The sequence below is a fragment of the Phaenicophaeus curvirostris genome, chromosome 17, assembly GCF_032191515.1.
Source record: "Phaenicophaeus curvirostris isolate KB17595 chromosome 17, BPBGC_Pcur_1.0, whole genome shotgun sequence".
NCBI classification, from domain to species: domain Eukaryota; kingdom Metazoa; phylum Chordata; class Aves; order Cuculiformes; family Cuculidae; genus Phaenicophaeus; species Phaenicophaeus curvirostris.
Genome location: NC_091408.1, coordinates 1,589,237 through 1,615,265, shown reverse-complemented (window position 1 = coordinate 1,615,265; position 26,029 = coordinate 1,589,237).

Below are 26,029 nucleotides of genomic sequence, written 5' to 3'. Positions count from 1 at the left end.
TCCCTGCTAAACTCTGTTCTTAGGGAAGTGTCACCATGAGAGTACAGCAGAGAGGGAGATGAAAGTAATCCTGTCCCGTTTGTCCTCCACACTGATACTTCTTGAGTTGTATGAAAGCATGGACGGGACCCTCTTGTTCTCCTGGTTTCTTGGCTTCCTTTTTCTCCACTCTCCTGGTTTCTCTCATTTTTCTGGCTGTTTTCTTCATTTGCAGACCTCAGGTTTGTAGTTTTTCCCAGTGCTTTCCAGTTCACCCGGCAATTCTGCTGACTGTGCAGGAGAGCTCAGGTCTCCCCGTAGGCCACCTGGGAAACAGGAAACAATACGAAGCTCTGGATTAACTGAAAGACCATACTTAGCTCCCCCTTGACTTCTCCATTTCCATCTCCCAGTCTGATTTTGGGCCTTTAGTCCTTGCAGTTATAATCACGCTCGCATATAAAAGTGGCTCAAAGTGAGCAGGAGAGCCCTGCACGCCAAAGAGTAAGTGAATCCTCCTCTGGAGAAGCCTGGGATGTACATTTAGGCTCTCATAAGAATCTCCCCACTTTGCTGACATCTGATTTGACAAAACCTTGGCTTTCTGATGCTCTGCAGAGCTGGGGTAGTGCTCTCAGGGATGGGGCAGCCACGACTTCTCTGAGCATCCTGGGCCAGGACCTCCCCATCCTCACAGCAAAACATTTCTTCCTAATTTCTCATCTCAATCTCCCCTCTTTCAGCTGAAAACCATTCCCTCTTATCTTATTCCTGCACTCCCTGATCAAGAGTCCCTCCTCAGCTTTCCTGAAGCCCCAGTCAGTACTGGAAGCTGCTCTAAGATAACCCTAGAGCCTTCTCTTCTCCAGGATGAACCTCAACTCCCTCAGCCTGTTAGCTGGCTCTTTACCTTCTCTGCAGCCAAACACTGTCAGCACAGCACCACGAGCGTGATTCCACCACAGCTGCTCAGCACCAAATCCCATGGGAGCAGGTCCAGCCGAGCACCAGGGCAGGCAGAGAGGAGCAACGGAGCCCTGCCATGCACTCTTGCTCTTTGCTGTCACAGAGGGAGCCAGCCCCGGCATGACCTCCGTGATCCTGCCCACCTCACTGATCTCCGGAGCCCCTTTGAACCATCACCTCTCGCTGCAATTTATCTGGCTTCTGCAAAAATAAAAATGGTATTGAGAAAAATCAATGATAATTCATTGTATCCTATGATTTTTAAAGGCAATTAAGGCTAGGACAAGGTAAGAGGTTAGCAAAATCTCTCATTCTTTAATATATTGTATATTCTCATTAATTCTTTAATCTTGTGACAAATTCTCCTAGGCAGAGGGCCAGCTTCCTGCCCACTTGAACTCTTCATTGAGTTATGAATGAAGCAGGTAATGCCTCAGCCCTCACTGCTGGGCTGGAGTGAATGAGCAGCACCAGTCAAGTCCAGAATTTCACACCTTCCCTGCTCTTGTGGAGCACCCAGATGGGATTTCCCCCGGCACAAGGAAGAGTCACCACGCAAGCAGCTTGTTCTTCTGACCCTCTGCCTGCACAAGACAGGTTTTCCTGCGAACCTTAGAGCAAACCACGAGCCTGAACAGAAAAAGGTTCCCTGGGGCACGAGAACGAAAAGCATGCAGGAAACACATCCATGCTAAAAAGTCAATGCTCCCCACTTCTAGCCTTGTTCATTTGCACCAAAGAGTTAATAACTGAATTACTGCTAATTAGGGACACTGAATGAGAACACATCACACTTCCGCTAATCACCAGTGTTTCTGTGTAATGTCTGGAAAATCAAAATTATTAATGAAGAAGTTATTTCGGAATTCAGAGTTTAATTCCACAAATTCTGAATAATGGCAGCCTGGTTTGCCAGGTAATTTTCACATCATAACATCAGAACTCATTAATTGATAGTGAACTAATTAAAACCACTGACTTAAAGACAGCTGTAGAAGTTCCCTTCATAATGAAAGGCTGGACAGAGAATCATAGAATCACAGAATGGTTTGGGTTGGAGGGACCTCAAAGCTCATCCTGTTCCAACCCCCCTCCCATGGGCAAGGACACCTCCCACTGGAACAGGTGGGATCAGGGTTTAAAACACAGGTAGACACAGTGTTCAGGGATTTGGTTTAGCAGTGGACAGGTACGGTTGGACTCAATGATCTCAAAGGTCTTTTCCAACCAAACAATTCTATGATTCTATGAAACACAAAGCTGTGCTGAACTCAACACTAAAACTCAGATAAACACTTCAAGTGAAACGTGATTAAAGTCTTCCTGTTGCCATCGTGCAATCAAAAATTGCAGACGTTTCGCCTGGTCCATCCCGTACCGATGGGTATGGGCGAGGGGCAAAAGGAAATTCTCAGTCACATTTTGAGCAAGTTTAAAATCCATCGCTTTTTGGATGACTCACCGTGAGGCCTCTCCTTGGGCGTGCTGAGAAATGCCTCCTCCCCTCCAAAAGAAGGGCGAGAGCTTCAGCCCTGTGTAAAGCAGATGCAACGCTAACAACCTAAATATTTACCTGCTTCATTCGGTGTCCTATTTATTAGGAATATTTTCCATCTCTCCGCCTAACTAAGCGGTTTCCCCTAAAACCAACATCCATTCTACAGAAATTTATTACTACGGAGTAAAAATGCTACTGTATTCCAAACATTGGCAAGAAACCTGGAGGCTCAGGTCCTGCCAGCTTTTAATAGGATACACATTTAAGCTGCATGTTGCTTGCGAGTTGCATGTTTATTTAAACAAGAATTTCCAAGTGTTTAGGGACAGAGGTTGCTACAACAAGTTCTTATCATTAAAAACAATGGTGCTGAAACTTTCAGGAAGGAGAATTACAAATGGAGTCACTCTGCTGAATAAATCACTGATAAACTTTCAGCACAACTAATTTTAACCCAGGAAGAAGGACTGCTGGATCCTGACTCTCTCCTAATGGATGTGCACACTCCCAGGATGTTTTGGGACCTATTATGAGATGAAATTATTTATTTTGGGATTCCAAATGCTTTAAATAAATATTTTAGTCCCTGAATTACGTATTTTTCCAGCAGAGCCAGAGTTACAGCACTTTCTCAATGTAATTTTACAAGGCCAACATTATCTAAACCTCTCCATTCGCCTGATGATAGGAACCTCTTCTATGACTTCCAAAAAACTCAGCACAGAAAAGGGTGCTCAGGGGCTGACATTCACCTTTGGTAGTGACGATAAATTAAGCTTCTCAGCTTAATTGTGCCAGGGGGCATTGTCACACTCAATTAAAACACAACAGGCACGATGTCTGCTGAAGGAACGCTGCTCAGGCCACAGGGTCACACTCTCCCGCGTGAGGAAGCGCCACTTCACAGCTGCCCAGTCAAGCTTTACTCCAGCTCCCAAGCGCCACCCACACATCAGCTCGAGATGTGGGGAGAGGGGTTTGTATACAAACCTGTCGTGATTAACCAACGGCTAGCAAAGACCTTACACAGGGCAAGTTAGTTGACAGGGTGATGAGCCTGAGCACCAAGGTGACGATTAGCATCCGCTCCTGAGTGCCCAGCAGTGCTCAGCATCCAAATCACTTGGGGAGCATCATAAGAACAACGGCACCAATTCTGCTGGCACAGCCCAGCACAACCAGCACCTGCTTTAGCCTCTGTAATTAAAGACATAAACTGCCAAGGGCACAAACCACACTGGAGACACAGAGCCACATGCCAATGCCCTGGACACCTTAGCCAGCCCTCTGTGTGTCCTGGGGCAGCATCACGGTACAGCCTTTGACTTCTTACCAGAGGAGGGACACATGTTCTGGGCTCCTCATCTGGACACACAGGGCACTCTCCCAGCCATCAGCTGCATGGATTCCATAGCAAATGCCCCCAGCTGGTGCCTGGGTCAGTTTTGCTCTCTGCACCTGAATCCCTGCACGTGTCATAGAACGGTTTGGGTTGGAAGGGATCACGAAGGTCATCCAGTCCAACCCCCTGCAGCGAGCACTTACATCTTCAACCAGATTCCCATCCAACCTGATCTTGAAAGTTTCCAGGGATGGGGCACATCCACCACCTCTCTGGGCGACCTGTGCCAGTGTTGTGTCCTTGCAGGGTGGCTAGAAGCTGGCTTAGGGCAGAGGCACACACCAAGGCAGCCCCATGCCCGGCCCTGGCAGCGCTGGTGGGCAGAGCTGGGGGTAAAAGCATCCACAGGGCTTGGCAGCACCATGGAGACCCTCACAGAGGTCCCACTGGGAGGGAACCACACACCGCGGTGGCCCTGATGGGTGTCATCCCTGGACCCAGCCCCAACCCTGCAGCAGGAACCATGAAGGGTCCAGTTTAATGCGATCTGAAAGCTGCAGGAGGCGCACATTGGTCTTGGGGGATCAGTGGCCAGTCTGCTGCATGGGAAATCGGCAAAGATGTCAGAGGAGATCGGATCTCAACATCCTCACGTGTCAGAAAAGAGCTTGCAGACGTGAATCCTTCAAGTTTACAGCTCCATAATCTAAATGCACCCATATGCCTTCCACATCCAAATTATCATCAGTTGCCAACCAAATCACAGGGGCGAGGGATAAAGTCTGCTCTCCCCTGACCTACTTTTGATACCCAGCATTGCTCACAGATGCCCCAGAGATGGAGCAGGAGTGGTTTTAATTCATTTTGCTCTTACTAATCTTTATCAGGCTCCAAACGTGATGGCCACTTATTGCATTCAAGTAGGAGGGAGATACAGGATCCAGAGCAGCTCCCACAGCACGTGCATCGTTCCTCTCATTTCACAGCCGCACGGCACCATGAGCCACATCCAGCCATCAGCTCCCAGCTGCGGAGGAACCAGAGGAGAAAGATAAGCGATCCTCTGCCACGGTGCCTACAGAAAACTGCCGGGGCTCAGTAAATAAAAGGAGACTCTAAACATCATTTTTGGTAGGGGTTTTCGCATGAAAAAGTAAACCACCATAAATCAGGCACAATGCTACAATCAGCACATACTTGTGAATAAATGCATCCTGTAGCACATTTCAGCATAAATTATAGCCATGTGATTTAGGCTTTGCTGCACAAAGCCATATTATTTAAATTCAGCCAGAACTGAGTCCACTTGCATCGCTTCACATTTATAAAACATATTCATGATTATTGTCATAAACTCCTGAGAAGTGGCTGTTGAGTTATTTTGCCACATCACCATCTATAGTAAACAAGACGTATTCTGTGGTTCTCTTTTCTTTCCTGACAACCTCCCGCAAAATGTTCTGCAGGATTAAAGCCCAAGTCATAGCCAAATTTCCTCCAGCAAGTACAAAATAGAACCTCTATCAGGTATAGAAAACGCAAACCTGTGTACATCCATCAGGCTTCAGCTCTGCTGCAAGACCCTAGGCAGGGATTCCCCACTCCCCAACTCCTTCTCCCTAAAAGTATCAGCTGGTACCAGCTCGAAGTCCTGGAGGCGTAGAGGAACCTGCCTCACTGGCATTATTTGTGACCATTTCCTTTTGGAATATTTTCTTTTCACCACGCAGCAGGTAAACCCATGATCTCTTCAGTAGAGACCACAGAGCCAGAACTGAGACACAAAGTGCACTGCAGTTTTAAAACGTTCTGACTTCATCAGTGAAAACCATGGAATATCTGGCCTGAATAATCAAAACTCCAATGATTATCCAAATGTCTGGTGCCACTTTTCACCCAGCTGTGACAGCAGTGTCCCTCCACTGGCCAGGGAGGATCAGTCACTTGCTGGCTTGCTTGTCTAACTCAATTAACATTTTATATTTTTCCTCTAGTTTGCAAACTTTTAAAAAATTAATCCCATCATTTCAACAAGTGTAACAACTAAATTATCATCTTTACATGATTAAAGTCTCTGCTGTGTCTTTTCTTGGCAAACATTACATGCACATAATTTTACTAAATGTAATAAACCAACCATAGAACTATTAATTTTAGCATGGTATTCATAACAATTAGAAACGCATGAACCTTAAAATGATAAAAACTGAAATGAATACCAAAATAGAATGAAGCACAAGAATCCAGCTCCTCAAACTAGGGAAATGGATATTATTGTGTGGTATCACAATATCCATTCCTACAGACAAGCCAAGAACCCCTGAGGCAATGCCCTGATTGCTGGGGGGGTTCAGGTTCAGGCTGCCCCCTGTTCCCCACGAAGGAGCCCAGCAGCGTTCAGGGTGATGGTGTCATCCCCTTCCCTGCCATTCCCAAGCCCTCCTGCTCCAGCAGACCCCGCTGCCCAGCCCAGCCTGCCATGTGCTGGCAGCAGTGGGAGAAAACCACCGTTCCCCAGAGCCTCACGTGACGGTGAGCCTGGCATCACCAGGACGGGGCTCTCCAGACCGGCTCAGCTGGCAGGGTGGACAGGCTGCAGCAATGAGTCCTCAGAGCATGGGTCCCAGGGGCTTTGCTTTGAAACTGTCCCAGCTTCAGAACCACAAGAAACTTTGCTTCTCACTGCAGGTGGGCTGGGTGCTCACAGGGAGCTCAAGCTCTCCATCCATACCTGCCTTTCCTCGCAGCCCCCACCTGCAGGGCCAGGTCCCCCCACCTCTGTGAGTCTCTGTGCTTCACAGCTTTATTTTCCTCACTTTCAGCAGCTGAGCTGGTTTTTTTCACAAAAAGGCAAAAGCCGAGACATTCAGTATTTGATCAAAAGCCAAAAACAACCTTTGGTATCAAGGCATTCTTGAGCTGCTTTGTTTATAGATACCAAAATACACACACCATCCCACACTGCTGTAACCACTTAGAGCATAAAACGCTTCCACAAAGAGCAGCTCGTTGTTACAAATGCCCCAGTGCTGCACTTCCGAAGCAATAAACGCCCAGGAGCAAGCGGCCACGCCGGAGCGAGGCTTTCTGCAGGATGGCATGAGAAAAGCCACTGCCACTGGAATGGCAAGGGCTGAACCCAGCCCTCCTGCTCTGCTCGGAGTGTCCTAGTTTAGAGAATTCCTCTCGGACTGGACATTTCTGCGTTTCCTTTCCCATTATCACCGATTGCCAAAATATTTGTGCAGTGATGGAATTTGCCTGCCAGAACTAGAGCAGGAGGAGGGAGCTCTGCTTTCGTCTGACCTCAAGTCATGAGAGGTTCTGGGTCCCCGGCTTGAACTACTGGAGCTGAGCTCTGGCAGGGACCCAGAGCTCCTCAGGAGAAGAGCCCAGCTGGGCTCTGCCTCCCCAGCTGCCAGGAGAGGACGGCGGGAGCGCTCCCAGCCTCCTCCGGGACAGGGGGAGCTCATTGAAGCCACCAGAATGTTTCCAGTTTGCCTGAACACACACTAGGAAACTTTTGGAGAGAGGCTATTTTAGCAAAATATGCTAAGTGCCTCCAGATCGATGCCTGTGAGTAGGAAAAAATCAAATCACTTTGCCATCGTAAACAGCAGAAGGATGGCAAGCAGAGGAGTCCAGGGAGCAGTGGCACAAACAGGAAAGACTCGGAAATTTCCAGGGTATTGTTTGAAACTCAAGACAGAACATTCTGATCTACTTTTACTGTTTTGATGTTACATCTCGCGTTTTAAAACACTCCGTGCCTTTACAGAAACACTGCAAAGACGTCGAAAGAATTAAAATGCACCACTGCTCTTTCTTTGGCTCCCCTCAGATAGTTCTGATTAGCGATGTTTTCATCAGAATGGGGATGAGGCATCTGAGGACAGCTGTGCAATGCCACTTTGCTTGCTACACAACCCTCACGAAGGACAGGGGAGTTTTCCTCCTTGTGCAGAAGGCAGAGCAGCTTCCAACCATGGTTTCATATCACAGCACAGCACTGTGCCTCAGGTCAGAGACAGGTTCCCCAACACGCAGCGTGCTATGAACTCCCCAACTGACTGGCGACTTATTTTCTCTAGAAGGGGCAAGAGAGATCAGCTCGTTGGGCACTGGGAAGAGACACAGCACACCCACTGCCTCCTTACCAAAGGGGGTTCAAAGTGCACTTTTCAAGGCACCACGCAGCTGCCCAGCGCAAGGTATTGCCACCTTCTGCCTGTGGCTTCAGAAAAACCAGAGGCAGCTACTGCACACGCGCCTGCTCACCAGGCTGCCTGGGCAGTAACACCCTGCCAGGGGACAGTGATGCTGCCGTGGGAGCAGCATCCTGACCTTTCCCACGGCTTCAGGTGACGCACCAGACCAACAGCAGCCCCCCAGCCGCCACCCCCAGGCTCCTACATGAACTTTTATCCACAACACACCATTTCCAGCGTCACTGCTCCTGCACAGGAGTCTGTGTCCCTCCCCAACTGGGCACACAGCTCAGCTGGTGTCCCAGCCAGGCTTTGAGCCTCTCTCCAAGGGCTTTAGATCTGAGGACATCGCAGGTCACAACTCTGATGCAAACCTGCATCCTGGACACTTGTGATAATTTTGGCAAACGAAATGGCCTAAATATTTGTTCAAGAGTAGTGAGTGTCTCTCAGGCACAGAGAGACTTCTCTTTTGCATCTGCTTAGGCATTTATACGTTTTTGTTGCTGCCAGTTGGAAGCTGCAGTTTGCAAACCAGGCCCACCCAGAGCAGAATGAATTTTAACCCAGCCCAAGCCCTCAGATTCACTTTTACAATATACATTCATGGCTTTCTCCCCCAACATACCTTGATGTCACAGTAGGTTCACACTCATCTCCCAGCCTGTGGCCTCCCTGGGGAGCTGTCACTGTCCTTCCTCCGCTCCCCTCCAAGGAACAAAGCCATTCCTCTGCACTGACTGCAGAGCACTCCTGGCATCTCAGCTGAGCATTTCCATGCTTCCAACATTTTAAGCGCATAATAAGCTTCATTCCTGGCTCAAATTTTAAGTAAATGGGCATTTTGCTGCAACAAACAGCTAAGGGAGGTAGGTCATATTCGTTGCTCTATCTAGTTAGATAGACATAGTGTTTGAAAGGATTATTGTGCTCCCACAAACACACTGTAGTGGCTTACCAGGCTTAGGAGAAAGGCAGGAGAGTGCAAAATCCTCTACTATGGTCACCGCATGTGTTCCACGTCCTCAGGATGGAGGACAGGACACTGGAAAGACAGAAGCAGCAGATCAGGCCATCTGAACAAGACATGTGATCACAACAGGCTTTACCCAGCTTTCCTATACTGAGGAAAAAAAAAACAAAACAGGCTTTTCAAAGACAGACGCAGCACCAAAAATGACATCCCACCACCAACCAGCCCATGCTCTGCCTTTAGATGCCTTGTCAATGGCTGAGCTTCTCCCCCAGCCAGTGTGGGCAGGAAGGGCAGCAGGAGGCTGAAGCCAGGCAGGACGTGACAATTATTTGTACATTCTACGCTCTGGAGAGTTTTACTTTTTATTGTCTAGCCCTTCAAACAGATAGCAGAGCTGTCAAAATGGAAAGTCTCCTGACAATAAAAATACTTTGCAGAGGAGGCATCGCTGTGGAACCGCCCTGGGAGCCACAGTGGGCAGAGGGGCAGCCCTGTCCCTGGTCCCTCCCCGGCACCGCGCTGAACAATTAGTCTCAAGTGAAAATCGGCCACAGAAGTTCAGGTTTTTTTTGCCTTCCACTTCCACTGATCACCTTCTGCTCCAAACATGGAAACCATATGGCAGACAGGTCCTATCCCCTGCCAAGAAATTCCTGCTTGATGAGATCCCTGTAGCTATCACTGAGGCTACATGGGCTTCCAGCAAGGGAGTTTGGTTTCTGCTACAGACAAACACTCCAAGCAACCCAGGGAGGAAAAGCAGGGTCTGAGATGCCAGAATTTGTGCTGGAGCTATTGCCTGCTGAGAGTAATTGCCCTCAGAGGGAATATTGTCATGCTTAGATCTTCCTCTCTGGCCCTCCAGTTGATGGAAGCAGTGAAGCTAGCACTGCTCCACTCTGCTACAGGCAACAAGAGACTCCTTGGATAGAGGCAGGGATGCAGCTCCAGACCCGCTGCTCCATCCGATGACTGCAAGTAGAAGGCACGGAGAGTGCTTCCCCCTGGACTAAGGAGCTGATACTGCACAAAGTAAACGTTTCACCATGTACATGGTCCAGCCTTTGGAAGGACTTGAGAATTTTACCTTCCTTGCCTGGCAAACAAGTCACACAGGTGGCCAGGTTTAGAGAGGAATAAATTCCAAAAATCGAACCACATGCTGGCAGACTTCATCTCAATACTCTACAAACCCACAGAACAGCCCAAGAGAGGGAGGGATGATCAGGAGAGGTAGGAAAGATGTAACAAACCACCTAGAGTCGAGTTGGGTCAGGGCACAGCATCCAACCAGCCAGGCTTTACAAAGAACAAAGTCTACCTTGGTTCCTCCTCTGCTCCAAGTACCATTTTTCATGCTGGATTTGCTCCTGAAACAAGTGCTGATGTGGGCAAGAGTGATGTGGATGGACTGATCTTTGACTTGAATGATTGCCTGGTTGAGGTCTGATGCACGGAGAGGCTACTATCAGTGGATCAGTGTCTCTGCACAGGGTACTGGTTCTTATCTGCATCCATGTCTTGTTTGTAGGGTGTTGGTGACATGCAACCATTTGTCAGCGAGGAAAGCATTTGCAAATACAAGCGCTGGCAAGAAGGAATCATGAGTGAAAGCAATAACCAAATCAAGATACAGCCTCTCCTCAGCCTAAACACGAGTCCTGCCTTGCTACCAACAGCTCGAGCTGCTGGCAGCAGTGAGAGCAGAGCCCTGCCTTGGGGCATCGTGGAAATACTCATATATCTGAAAGCCTGAAGGGAAGGGGGCTGCCTTGGAACAGAGAGTCCAAGAGCACAGACAAGCCGGGAGCACCCAGCAGCCAGAAGGGGCCTGAGGAGCCCCTGCAGCCCCAGTCTGACCCCCAGTCAGGCTGAAGGAGGAATGCTTGTTCTGAGGTCCCCTACTCAGAGTGAGATGCTCATGAGGCCACGCACCAGCCCCAGCTCCCGTTCCTCTGGGGACACCTGGCTCATGGAAACGAGCAGTGATGCTTCCCAAGAGCAAAAAGAGGGGAGCAGCGTGTGACCCCCATAGCAGCAACACCGGCATCTGGCCCAAGGCTCCACAAACTGGACCCAGCAGAGATTTGGGGCAATGCCCCAGCCACCACCCAGCCCCTCCCTGCGCTGGGAAACAGCCCCGTGGCGAGTGCCCACGGGCAGGCAGCTGGCATCAGCCACACCTTTAGGTGACTCAGAGCTTTGAGGAAACATCCCATCCCCAGAGGCCAGGGATTCCTGCCTTGCATTCTAGGGGAGCTACCTTGCATTTAAGCTCCTCGGTGATGCATCACGGGGGCTTGCGACGGTTGAACCAGGAGGTTCACAGCTCTGCCCTCGCTGCTTACAGCAATACCAATCTCCGTGTCATCTGCAGATGCCACCAGAAAAGGGTTCTTATCATCACTGTTCTTAAATCGCACATTAAATCATGTCAGAATGCTCCTTGTGAGTGCTGCAGGAAGTGACACGGCCATTAATGACCATACTTCGAAATCTGTCATTAGGCCAATTTTCAATCCACATAATCTGTGCTATTAGCTACAAATTCTCTGGGCAAAATGTCAAACACCTTCAAAAAAATGAAATACACAGCACCAACTGATCTGAGGGCTGGAACATCTCCCATACGAGGACAGTCAGAGAGTTGGGGTTGCTCAGCCTGGAGAAAAGAAGGCTCCAGAGAGACCTCAGAGCAGCTTCCAGTGCTGAAAAGGGCTCCAGAAAAGCTGGGGAGGGGCTCTGGATCAGGCACTGCTGGCATGGGATGAGGGGAAATGGTCTGAAGCTGAAAGAGGGGAGATTGAGATGAGATCTTAAGCAGAAATGTTTTGCTGTGAGGGTGGGGAGGCCCTGGCCCAGGTTGCCCAGAGCAGGGGTGGCTGCCCCATCCCTGGAGGGGTTCAAGGCCAGGTTGGATGGGACTTGGAGCCCCTGATCCAGTGGGAGGTGTCCCTGCCCATGGCAGGGGTGGAACTTTAAGTGGATGGGCTTTAAGCCCCTTCTAACTCCAGCCATTCTATGATTTACACATGAGGAGCTGGCTTTTCTTCCAGGATTTCCCACATGCCACATGCATCCGATGGGTCTCTTCCAACCTGGTTATTCTATGATTCTATGATTCATTTACTGTCACTCACCAGGCTCTAAGCTGTCACCTTTCTGGCCTCCAGTGCTACGCCGCTTTGTTTCCCCTTTTCCCCACCCCACCTCAGGCAGCACCGTGACCCTGGTGCCCTTCGGTCCCCCAACAGCTTCTGCTGGTCCTTGGTGCAGAGACCAAACCTTATCTGGCTGGTGCTTTTGGCAGAGAGTTTGGGGCAGCTCCTGCCTCCTTCAGCCAGGGCTACCCCACCACTGGGCTGGGTTTGGGGGTTCCTGTGCTCGGCCGGCTACTGTTGCTCCCTCCTGCACTGGTCGGGTTCTGCGGGGGCTCCGGGGGGTTGCGCAGCTGCCCATCCCAGCTCTCCTGAGGGGACCAGCAGGACCACATTTGCTGAAGAGCTGAGAAGAAATTCAATGGACGTGGTGCAGTCAAAACAGATTCTGGCGGAGCCTGCACCATCCTGAAGTGAATATTACTTGGGACTAAATTGTTTTCCTTATCTAGCAGTTTGTCCTAAGGAGCTGGACTTAGCCTCCCAGCGAACCCAATAAGTCTTTCGGTTTGACTGGAAACTCCACATTTTTCCTTTTTAGAAAAATGTCACAGACATTCCTCCGTTTCATTACTCTTTGCTGCTTCTCCTTTCCCTCCTATTAAAGCTCCAGCAAGGGGAGGCTGAGCCGAGAGCCAGCTTGGAGCTGGACACAGGCCCAGACTGTCTGGACGTGGCTCAACAGTGGAAAGACCTATTGTTTTGCTTGGCAGGCTACTGGTATTTTTCCTTATGCCCAGAATGGCTGCGCCAGTTTACAGCCCGTGACCTGGGGAGGGGGAGGAAGAGCCAGACTTGCGTCCCACCCTTTTCCCCTCCAGTAATCTCAGTCCACGGAGGCACCGCTTGCCCTCCCACCAGGCGGAGAGCATCATCCTGAAAATTAACTCCTACACCCAGAGCAATAGTTCTCTCCTCCCAGGTATCCTGTGCCCCGTCGCTTGGGCTTATCATCCGCACAGGATCTGATCCTGAACATAACCCCAGGGAGCAGGTCGCCTCCTCGGCTCCAGAGCAGCCTCCCCAAGCCCTTCCCATGCTCACAGGGCCACCCTTGGCCCCAGGAGGGATGGAATACCATGTCCTGCTCCTGCCCGGACAGAAATCCCACCAGTGCAGCCCCCCGATGCTATCTTAATACTTCCAGTGCCGGGGCGAGCAGGAAGCCCAGGGCTGTGGGAAAACTAAACAAGGAAGTTCGCCGAGGTTTCTCACACCACCGAGCAGGTTCGTTCCCTTCTCATTGAAACTGCTGGGCACAAGTTCAGGTCAGGACTTGCCTTATCACGAATTGTTTCTTCCAGATCTCGATACCATCGGCAGCCTCCACCGTCCTGCTCCTGCAGCATCCCCAGGCTGAGCCACAGCGAAGCTCCCGCAGCCTCACATCTGCATAAGGGACAAGGGTTATCCCTAACCATCACACCTCAGTGTGCCACAGCACCCTTTCTCACCTGGTGTGTATTGTGCCTCAAAGACTGGGGAAAAACTCAATGTTTCATCAAGGACCCTCTTTCAAATCCTCCAAGACTCTCCCCACACCAACTCCTGAACCTCCATTTACATTCTTAAGACCAGAATCACTGCAGTGCTTCAGAAAACCATAAGATCCTCCACTTCAGCAGCAAATCCCCTCCCCAGGGCTGGGGGAGGTTTCCAGGCCTGCCCTTTTATCCATGAGCAGGGACAATGCTCAAAAAAGGAAAAAAAGAAGGAGTAAAGCAGAGGGTTCATTTAGCTCATGCATCCCTCCAGCTTTTCACATTATTTACTCCTCTTTCCTTCCCAGGCTGCTGCTTGCCAAACACCACACTGTGCTGGGGAAGATGCATGAAAAGCAAAGCCCCATGAGCCCAAGTTGCCACCTTCCTGCTGTCCCACAGCAGCCACTGGCAGCCTGTAACGAAACCTGGGTTGAAGAGCAAGTACGAACCCAAACCAAGCTTCACTGTCCATGCTGGTTCCTGCCTCACCCAGCCCAGGCTCAGCCATCAGCTCTCATCATATATCACACCCATCACACAGCTCCTGGTCCTCAGAACCTGCGCCTGAATGCTCCAAAATCCTTGACAAACTCTACTTGGAAGCATCTTCCATGACATAAAAGCAAACCTGGCAGGGTATTTAGACCTGCCAAAAATTTAGCAGGACGATGACAAATAGTAAATATTGCTCAGATTCTGTGCTCCATCTACCACATTTCTACAAGCCACACAAAAGCCCCCAAACGGTCTCAGATGGAGCCTTCCATGACTAAAGATATGGATGGAGAGGAAGGGAAACTGAGACAACTGAGCTAATCAGAAAGGAAATAGCCCTTGTAACTCAGCCAAGTTAAACTCTGATTGTCTCTTGGATTCAAAGTGCTGCTGAAGCAGGAAAGCTTTGTAAGAACACACGCAGTAACTGTCTTGCAAATAGGATGGTGCTGGGCTTTCCTCCTCAGCTTTGAAAAAGATAGAGTAGGATGCAATTCATGGCTCTCAAAGGTCACAGAGCAGTGACTCCACACCCAGTGGAAAACATACCTGCCACCTCTGCTAACAGAGTCCCTCTGGAGTCTCCTCAAGTACCTGCTCACGGTCCCCTGCACCCCAGCAACGCACTCCAGGCACAGTAGGACAACCTGGCAAGGTTGGGTATCAGTTCCATCTCACTCAGATTGCTTCTGTGGTCCTTAAAGTGGTGATTATTCATCTTTCTGGACTCTCCGTCACACCTCATGGTGGCAGAACAGCAAAGCTGTTCTTGGCATTACCATCTGTATTATTGCTGGCTGGGAATGCAGCTTCCAGTCTGGCCCCTGCCCCTGCCTTTAACTCCCAAGAGCGTGGAGGTTCCTGCTGGGGACCGCTCCAGCCGTGATGGAGAAAATACTTCAGAGGGATTGTTTTCTCAAACCTTTCTACTGCCGGTTATTTTGATATCAGAAGTTATCCCTGCGATGGGGAGGGTGAGGCCTCGCTTCCCCTTCAAAGGATATCCACACGTTGTCGGGAGGCTGCTGGATGCCAAAGCAGACCTCATGGAAAGCGGGTTCAGGGTTGCTCCTCTAATCAGGGAGGTCCTTCCTGACTCCTTTTCAAAGCATTTTCCAAGGAAACTGGATGCTCTGGCAGCAATCTGGATAACTCGCACGAGAAATTTCACTGGCTTTGAAGGCAGGTGGCTCCACAAGATGGAAGGTGTTGGACCTTTCTTGTCCTCATAGCAAATTCCCTTCCAGTGATTCAGTTCTGCCTACATGGTGTGGACAAAGTAAAGCTGTGGACACTTTCAGCTGCAAACCCCAAGTCTTTCACCACCTCTGGAGGAGAAATTATGGCTACAAGCCCCCAGCAGCCAGACAGCTGCTCAAAGGACCCTGCTGCCCTGAAAGCCCTGGGCCCAAGTAGCCTGTTGGGTGGCAAACAAGAGGCACCTGGGGGGACTCAGGGGTTACCCTCATCTGTGATCCCCTGGGCAGAGGCAGAACTGAGTGAGTGGGGCTGTGCAGGAGGGGGTGCAGGGAGTCACTCCAGGGTGATGACAGGCTTAAGTACTGAAATTGGGAAAGAAGCAGCCCTGCACTATGCCAGGTTTCCAGCTCAAGCCTTGCTTCGCTGCAACTCTTGGTCTGCTCAGCACCAGCAGGAGCTAGAGGGGAGCTGGGGCCACACAGGGCTGGAGGTGACTGCTGAGCATGCAAGCTGGGCAAGCCCAGAGCCAGGAGCCCACCCACAGCATCTTAGGAGTGTTTGTGCCCAGGACCTCCTCCACGGGGTCCAGGTGGTCACCTCATCCAGGTCACAGCATGGTGTTTCTCCCCGATGGGAGCTCTCTGCTCACCACAGCCTGTGTTTGCACCACACCCTCTGCTACGCTTGGCTCGGGGGCCATGTGGCACACACAACATCGCCCAGCCCTGCAGGGGCAGGAGGAAACCAGGCTGTTCCTGACCCCGCAGGCACCTGGAGCAGCATCCCAGGAGCATCCCCATTCCTTACCACATAAAGAGTTAAGGCACCAGGAGGAGACCATCCAGCCAAAACATGCCTAGCAGCACTGGAGAAGCATGACTAACCTTACCCAGGTGCTGGTAACACGAGCCGGTACTGGACACCCCAACACAGGGGACGGCGCCAGCAGCACCCAGCCAGTGTGAAAACGCTAACTTGGTGTAATTGCTTCAGAAACAGGATAAATCAGGAAGTCACAGAGAAGCCAATGACACCAGGCATGAGTAAACCCCAGGTCCTGCAGCCCAGCTAACTTTATTACCCATAATGTTTGCCCTGCAGCTGGTTGTTCAGACACACTAAGGGGAACATCTGGGGCTGGGCTCTTCTCAGCTGAACTGCATGATCCCAGCTGCTGCGGCCACTCGGGGAGCTCCAGTTTGGCCAGTTAAAGGGTGCTGGGGGCAGATGTCCCCGTTACCTGCAAAACCCAACTCTCCTGTCCATCACACCAAAGCAGACCCTGTCTTGGGAACAAGACAGGAGCAGTCCTAGTTCCTTTGTCTGGGAGGTCAGCTGTAGCTTTCAGAAGAGTGACTGGCACAAATAAATGCTGGAAGTATATTCATATGCGCACACAGGAAAACAAATCAAGATTTTCGACATGGACGATCAAATAATATCCTGGTTACAGCTAATTACACACCCCACAAGTACAAAGGGAGCAGTATTGTTCCAAGATCCTTTTTCCTTGGTTTACAGTGTGCACCAGGATTTCACACCTGACTTCATCACACACTGCATTATCTTCTTCTTGTCATTATTTCAAGGTATTCTGCACTGGGTGTGACTTCAGCGTCTGGGGAGAAACAGTGGCAAGAGTGAGCTCAGTCACCTATGTGGCACCAACCGAGACCAGCCAGCTGATGGCTTTGAACACTGATGTGAGATGTGCTTTCATCGGCTCCTAGAAATTTATGCCAGAAGGCACCAGTAGATCACACTGTCTCCTCTCCAATACACCACAGACTTCTCTGTTTTAACCAGTTTGCCCTGTACTGAGCCAAATAGCTTCTTTGGCCAAGATACCTTTCAGAAAAGCATTAATCTTGGTTTGAAGATGTCAGTTTGGAGTATCGGCCACTTCCCTTGGACTTCCCTTCCAGCAGTTAATCCCCACCACTGTGGAAGTACTTACACCCTCCCAGTAAATCAGCTCTCAGTCTGCTTCGTGATAAGCTGAGCAGGCTGAGCTTTGGGAGGAGTGCTGAAAGACATTTTTCCCTGGCAGATCCCCCAGCACCAGCCCAGGGGTGTTTCTCCTCACCGTGTCCTTCACCACCACACTGCTCAGACCATCAGTGTCTTGATCTTTCCAGCCAGTATGGCTTAAGGTGCTCCCCAGAAGTAATGGGCAGGTTTGATGTCAACAGAAAGATCCCATTTATGGCAGGGAGTGCAAGCCAGCCCCAAACTGACATTAGTCTCAGCCTCCAAGCCATTATCAGACCTTGCCTGAAGCACCAAGGACTACACTTCCCTCCCTGGTTTTGGAAACCAGGATGAACCCTAACCTAAATGTGAGTAGCAGTAACATAACAGCACACACCAGAGTAAGGCATTACAGGACACTGGGGCTGGAAAGAGCAATGCAACAGCATCAGATCTATTTTCCATGTCAGTGTAAGCACTGTGTTCATTACAGCAACACGAACATAGGCTGCTCAGAACCATGTACTCCTGCTCCCCCATTTCCATCGCACCCCCCAGCAGCACGGCCGAGCTCCCACAAACCAAAGTGCAAAGTGAGAAACAGCAGAGATTGAGGCAGGACGGCACGCCCATCACGCAGAGTATTTCAAAGCTCATGTACAGCATGGGCAGTGAGCAAAGGTCTGTGTGGCTGTCACGCTGCTCACCCTGCCCAGGAACATCACAGGAGCTGGGGCAGACACAGCTGGGCAGGTGCCAGCACCTTCTGCCCAGCCCCAGCAGCCCTGCTCGGCAGCTCCAAGACGGTCCCACAGGAAGGTTGAACTGATTGATTTAAAAGAATTACAAGGGCTCGGTGGAAATGATTTGTTACCAATTAAGGCGGAAGTCAATTAAGGCAATTGGTACAGGTTAAAGAAAAGATGGCCTAAGAAATTCCTAACTGACAGGGAAAAAAAAACCAAAGAGCAGCCTTTCAGAAGCACCGCATTAACCACAGAGACCAAGGATGCTGTGATGTCTCACGAATTCATTGCGTTTATGATTAGTAGGAATTCAGAAGTCCAGAGGCTTGCTGTCCAGATGAATGGCTAAAAAAAGGATATTGCATATCATCACTTGACTCTTGACTGCTTTAATTTTCCTCTATTTCCATTTTCTCCCATTCACTGTGTCAGCTCTAGCTGGACTCTGATACTCACAGGAGAGTTTTCATGCACAAGCAGTGTATAACAGCACAAAGCCCTTCCCATGCACCCATCCAAACATCACCACCCATCGCTGCAATTCCAGGCATACATTTATATCCAGCTCAGGAAACCCCCAAGCTATAAATATTTGGAGGTTAGAAATATCCTCAGACATCAATCAACTCTGCTCACCCATGTCCAGATCTGCCTGGCACAGGCTTCTGGCCTCTGCTCTCACTGGTCCTCCCTTGTGGAAGAGGATCAGCCCACGCTATCCAGCCTGAGTAGCCTTTGGAGGAACCAGAAGCTGCAGAGGCACCAGGCAGTGCCAGGGAACCAAGAGGAGAGGGCCAAGGGGTCCAAACAGCAAAGACAGAAAGGTGGAGGTAGTGCTGGGGAGAAACACCCTGGCAGCTCCCAGCAGAGCTATGAGGAAGGGCTGGAGAGGCCATGGATGCTCCCAGAGATGGCAGGACTGGGGACCCATGGATGCTCCCAGGGTCACACCTCTCTGGAGCTGGAGACAGCAGCACGACCCCAGGGAGCAGAGCAGAGCTGTCCCACGTGTCAGCAGGGTGACATTTCAATGAAACCACTTTGTGGTGCTGGATGAGCTCCTGGTGCAACGCTGCCTCAGTCCTTGGGAAGCAGGAGGCAATGCTGTTCATGAGTGACCAGGAGCAGCTCTGTCACCCTAGAGCTGGTCAGCTATCCCATCCAACCCTCGAGGAGCAAGCTGCCCCTGTCCCACCAGCATGATGCCAGGCTTTGGTGACCAGCATAAGCTTTCATACATTATCAGCTGCTGTGTGAGCAGGTGGTTGCACCTTAACTACCCTTATGATCTCTGCAAATCATCTGCTGACCCTCTCTATCCACCACCTTTGGTCTCCACCTCCTACCCTGAGTAACTCTGCTCCCGCAGGTGCCAGCACATTACAGGATCTTTTGGTCCTTTGCAGGAATAACTCTGATGTGCTGCAGACTTCAGATGGGGCTAAATCACCTGCCTTGCATGAAGGATGCCTTCCTTGGTGACATTTTTAACACTGTTTTTAAGGAGCATATTGCCCAGCTGGAAATGAGAATCCATCAGGCTATAGCATATATCGTAGGTCCTGGTCAGTAAGTGGAAAGAATTGGGGTTTATGGCTCAATAAATCATAGAGCTTTCAATTAGATGAGTAGCTTAATTACTCTGCTGGATTTAGCATCCTACCTCTTTTGTAAGATCGTATTCTTTTAATGGCAACACAGCAGTTACACAGGAGCCTGACAAATTATGCTTCATTCCTTTCCATCAGCATCCCAACTAAAGCAGATGGAACGCTACATCTTAAATTCATGAAATTACTCTTAACATACAACTTCCTTTGACTTCCCGTAGATTATTCACAATAAATGGCAGCCCATGAACCCCTTCATCTACTGGGCAGAGGATTTGTTTCATTTTTGCAACTCTCTCTAAACAGAACTGGTCCGACTTCACTTATTTATCACACACCTCAATGCATGAAAACAAAGCTCTTGAAATAAGCAAACTAGTACCCAGCCAGGAGGAGAAAGCATTCCCAGCAGCAATCCACCTTTTCCATTAGGATGCATTTCTCTAGACCATGGCTGCACATGCAGAAGAGCCAGGAGGTCCCTTGTCACCTGATGTCCCTTGGGCTGCCAAGGGCTCACTGCAGCAAGCGTCCCTCCCTCCATCCTGCAGCCATGGGGGACAGGAGGGGCTGGAACAGCCCTGCAGAGGTGATACCATTGAGCTGGAGCAATACAAGAGGAGCAACTCGCACATCATCTGAGGCACCCAGAGCCAAACAGGTCCGAGACCAGCATCTGCTGCTCCCTGTCTGCAGCAAAACACTGTGCTGTAGTTCCTAATCAGCTTGAGCTTATGCTGTACGGATCCTTAATAGGTTTACAAAACAAGGCGCTCATTCCGAGCACGTTCCCCCATGTTATATAAAGGTTACGGCTCAGATCAGGCTGGAAGCGTGTCTTTCCTGAGCAAGTCAGGGCTGGCAGCTGGCAGAAAGCTCTGCTGTGCCACAAGCAACAACTCTGGCATCCCCCCTGCAGCACCCATGGGGCAGAGCAGGTGAGGGAGGAGGACAGGCTGCCCGTCACAGCGTGAAGCAGGCAGCCCATGGCCTCTGCAGAGTAGCTCCAGCTCACAGGGTCTCAGGGCTCCTTCCCTCTGCAATAGCACAGACTCAGCCCTGTACAAGCCCAAGCTTCTCTGCCTCCAGGCTGAAGCCCTGCATCCCTCAGGACCAAAGACACGGCTGTACACACCACCCACCAGGGGTAGGACCATGCATCTGGTTTCTGCTCCTCCATCGCACCCCAAGCAGCCCTCCCAGTGAGGCAGCTCACACCCTCTCAGGCAAAGAGCAGAAGCTGTGCCAGCGTGCAGCCCTCAGCATGAGGGGTCAAGTCATACTTAGCTGCTGCCACACAGCTGTAAACTCTTAGCTTCAGAAGCCATGACATAAATAACTCTGAATTTGTAACTGCTTGCTGATTTTAAGGGTTGCTGCGGAGGTGCAACTAATACACAGACCTTTCAAACACCTGGAAGCTCCTACTACCAGCTTCTGGTTTAGCTGTCCCACCTCCTTCCAGTTAGGTAACAGCATAGGTTGCCTGCTGTGCAGCTACTTTCAAGAGGGATTAAGTTTTTAACAACATCTCCTAGGGGTTGAGCAGCTCCCAGCCCAGCAATAACCGTGTCTCAGAACAGGTTACCAGTATTTCTGCCCATGGTGGTGCTCGTTTCCTTCTGTTATCCAGCACTCTTGCAAGGCATCAGGACAATTCACAAGGATAAATGGAGCCACCAGAGAACAAACCTCATGTAACTTCAGCAGCCTTCCAAAAAAGAGAAGGAAACAAACATCTCTGCAAAGCATTAGCAAAGCTCACAGCCAGCACAGCACCAAAGATCAGTGACATTCCCACATCCAGAGGAAAAAGAGAGCTGAGCTTCCGTAAAGGAATGGGCACATTCCCAAGTCACTGCAGTTCAGAGCCCCAAGGAACAGAGGTAAAACTAATGCACACAGCTCCCAGCAGCCTGCAAACATGCAGATGCTTTTGGCTGAGGAGGTAGGTGTTTGTTAACACACGAACTAATCATTTACATCCACATAAATATTGCCACAGAGCTGAAAATAAACAAACACAGCTTTAGACACCAAATAACCCAGACGCTTCTCATGGATCCAAGTGCTACAGGCAGCGAGCAGCAGTGGAACCCACCAGCAAACCCAGCCCCGTCGGCTGGGAACACCACAGGCTCCAGGAACTTCAGGAGCCAAGCAGCAAGGTGTTTGGGGAAAAGAGTCGTAAATTCTCCAAAAGGATCTGCTGGCAGCCATCCAGCTCAGCTCTTTGAAGCCATAAAATTTTACTGGGGGGAAAGCTCCTGACTGCCTGCAGAACCTCCCTGGATCAGAGCTGCAGAGCACATCCGAAGGGCTTCGCCAGGCATCACTGCCCTGTCTCGCCACCCCTGCCTTCCCTGCCCAGCATCTTCTCCAGAGCATCCCCTGCACAGCACTGCCCTGTTACAGCATAAGCTCATTTAATCTCTGCTCCTGCCAGGGACTCATCACTGGTACAAACAAGGCTGCAAGGCCCCACTTGACTTTACACGCCTTGCTCTGGAGCGCCAGGGCACGCAGAGCTACGAGGGCTGGGCATGCAGCAAAGCAAACAGCAAGTGCAATCTCCAGGAAAGCAGCAAGGGGCGTCCCTGCCAGTGCCCTGCAGAAGCAAAGGGTGCCTGAACCTGGCTAAGAGGAAGAGACAGTGACCTGGATGGTATTTAATCAGCCTGGTAATTCCAGCAGACAGGTGCCCAGTGCCTATAGGAGCTCAGACTTTGCATCTGGGCATCTTGGAGTCACCCACCATGCCTGAACATCTTGACCCTTGGCTGTAACTCATCCCTTCACACCATCAGCCAACAGGAGCTGCCCAGGAACACCTGTGGGATGCACCAGTCTCAGGGGAAGCTTCGGTAACTGGTGCCAAATGCATCTTTATCTCATATTCACTTCTGTGATTGAGGCTGCAAAGTCCAGTCCTTAACTAACTCCTCATACACTAAACAGACTATCTGATCCATGCAGAGCAACTCCTTCTCTCCTCACTTTCTTCCCGTTGCACCTCATGAGTTATAGATCTTTCACACTCATAAAAGATAATCACCCTTCATGGGTGAAGTAGCCTCTATTTATACCACAGCAGCAAGATTGATAGACTGTGCAATTAAAACAGGAGCTGCAGCAGAAGGGCTGGGCACAGTTCCTATTAGAAGGAAAATCCAGTATTTAAGATTGGTTTTCCCCCCAAGAGTCAAAGATATAATTCCAAAGCTTAGCCATGCCACCTCCCAGGACCAGCATAGTGGAAACCTAGCGCTGGTCCCACATTCCCCACCAGGGTATTGTGCAAGCACTGCCAACTCACTAGAAATGACCTCCTGCATTGAGCAGAGCTCTCCTAGCCAGCAGCGCCTGAGGTTTTCCTGCAAATATCCCAGGTTCCCCAGGACTGCTCCTGGCATCAAGAAATACTGAGGCTTTCCGCCCTGTTTCCCACACACATGGTCCTGCCCAAAGAAATGGAGTTTTTGCACAAGCAGCTGCACACCTTGCATGCTGCAAACACACATGGAAACTGGACCACGGTGCCCATCCAGGAGCTGCAGTCGCATCCCCAGGCTCCCATTCCATGCCCAGCAGGAGAACAGAGGTAATCAACATCCCTGCCCAGCCAGGGTGATCCCAGCGAGCCCCAGTTCTCCGCTGCATCCAGCTCCGTGGGGGCATTATTTACCTTGGTAATTTCCAAGGGAGGCTTTTTAATTGCTTTAAATTACTGCTGGAAAAACTGGAGTGGTCAACAATCAATCAGGCTGATTTACCACCCCGTGCCCACCCGCTGCGAGCCAGCAATCAGCTGCCGCCACAAGATCTATTATTGATGAACTTTGCAGGGCTGCTTAATTAGCTGCGAGCGCACATTCCCAGCATTGCTGCGCCGGCAGAGCAGCAGCAAGTGCCCGGGCACAGTGTTGGTCACTGCTGCCCAGGACACCAGGACAGGGGACCTGCCTGGCGCAGGCAGCGGGCGGCACAGGGGGCAACCAGCCCCATCGCTGGGGCCACTGGCTCCAGCCCAAGGAGCTGCTGCACAAGCCAGCGCCGGCTCAGCCTCCCTGGGCTGGGCTCCCGCAGGCTCTGCGGGCGGCAGAGCTGCCTGGTAAACAGTATTTATCACTGCCATTATTAGATTACTTAAAAGAAATCTTCTTTTGAACGGGGCTATGAAGCAAGAAACTCCCTTTGTGCGTTGGGCATTTATCTCCTATACCATTAAGTGGAACAGCATTAGCTCTCCCACAAACGCCTTAATTACTGCTGGTGCAAGTCGCTCCCAGGGCAAGGGGGGTGCGGGGGCACCAGGATGTGCTCCACGCTCAGGCACTGTGCCAACCCTGGAGCATATGGGGACCATGAGCCCAAGGAGCAGAACCAAGAGCCAACAACTGCTCACAGGTCACTCAGATTCACACCTGCCCAGGGCTAGTGAGATGCCTCCAAGGACCACAGCAGCATCCCCAGGGCCAGGAGCTAGGGCAGCTCCAGCAGCACCTTCTCCAAAATAAAAGGGACAGCCACACAGGGGTAAAGCTGTTCAAGAAACCCTGGTACAGGTCTGTATTTAAACAAAAGCAGCAAGGGAAGAGGATGGCATTGCAATTCTGCACGCAGGCAACTGTAGCTGCCATCTCCTGCCAGGAGCGCCTCAGCAGTGATGGGCGCCCGTGTGCCAGTCGTCCATCAGCCCACTGATCTCATCCTTGATTTTCATGGACATCTTTGATTTTTCATAATAAATTCTCCTTGTTCCTCACCGGACTGACAGGAATTTGAGGTACAGAATGAAATGAAGAATATTAAAGTGGCTGCTATTCTATCGCACTTGTCAGCTGTTTCACTTTAAATGCTCTCCTTATTAATTATAACACCATAACACTTTAAGACCCTCAAGTAAGACCTTCAAGGACATTGATTAAATGAAGCTTCCCCTGGAAGACCCTTCCTTTTCCTGAAATTCCCCTTATTTCAAGGGAAAATGGAATCACAATGGTGCTGCCTGTGCCTTTCAAGGGAAGCCAGGGGCATCAGCTCCCTTCCCGTGGCAGGGAGAAAGCTGCTTTTGCATCCTTTCCTTGTCATAATCCCACCACAGCATGCCTGGCCGCTGGCTCCCTCCCACCCAGGGGAATGCTCCGTGCCTCTCCCGCAGGCGTCCACGCAGCACCTGTGCCAGCCACCTCTCCCTGGCAAAGCCAGCCACAATTTTCTGTCTCCAGATGTAAAGCAGCAGTGCCCTGCAGCTCCTCCACTAACAGGTGATTAAAAGTGCATAAAGATTTACTCATTTCCCCTTCCTGGTGTCAGTAAGCAACATGAAAAATAAATACGCCAAGCACTCAAAAATTAAGACTCTAGATTCACAGAGGGAAATGATGACTCTGTGCTATAAGGCAGAGGTTTCCAGCAAGGTGCAGGAGGGGACAGTTTACTATTTCTGCTTCGCAGCCACTCGCTTCATGCTGCTGCAGCAGTTTCAATGCATGTTTTCTCAGCCAAGGTGCTCAGCCCACTGGATGAGGGTCCCCAGCACAGGTCTGACCCCTCCAGCCCTCCGCTGCCTCCAGACCCCGCAGTCTGGTGGAGCAATAGACCAGTAGACCAAGCAAGAGACCTTGCTCATGCTACACCTGAAAGATCAGTTGTTTATCCAAAGCTGTGCAAACTTTGTAGGCCTGGAAACAAGGGCAGAAACCCTTATGCAACCACTCGCCTGAGCCAGAAACAGCCCAGCACCAGCTGACAACGCTGCCCCAGCAGTCTAATGCTTCCATGGTTTGGCCTGGAGCAAAGAAGATGTAAAACCTGGAATAGAGTGAGGAGCAGGTCCACATGCTGAGTATCCCTGTTCTTCCAGAAAGGCACTCTGGATGATGCTGAAGTGGCACTTCAGCAGAGCTGCCCTCTGCACAACTTCTATCCAAGAAAAACAAGCTGCAGGAATGCCATGTCTGAGTTCTCTGTAAATCTCTGCATCCTCTGCTGGACCATCTAAGACCTTACTCCATTAGCTTTTCCCAGCACAACCACAGCACTAGTGCCACATGCCAAGAGGAGGATATGACCATCCTCTCCTTGCCACTGCCAGCTTGTTTCCAGCCTGAGACTCGTAGTCAGACACACCAAGACCCCCAAGAGACATCATCTCCGCTTCCCTCATCTCCTTGGCTATGTGGGTTGCTACAGATGGAGGGGTAGGATACATCCCCTACAACACCCAGAGCCAAAGGAGGCACCACAACACGCAGCCAGGGAACAGAGGGTGCAGAGCCTCCAGCACCTCGCAGTGTCCCTCCTTCACCAGCAGGGAGACCAGCACCCTCCCCCAGCCAAGGCTGTTCGTTAGCCACCCAGCAGCATGAGGGACACAGGCACCAACCACCCTAA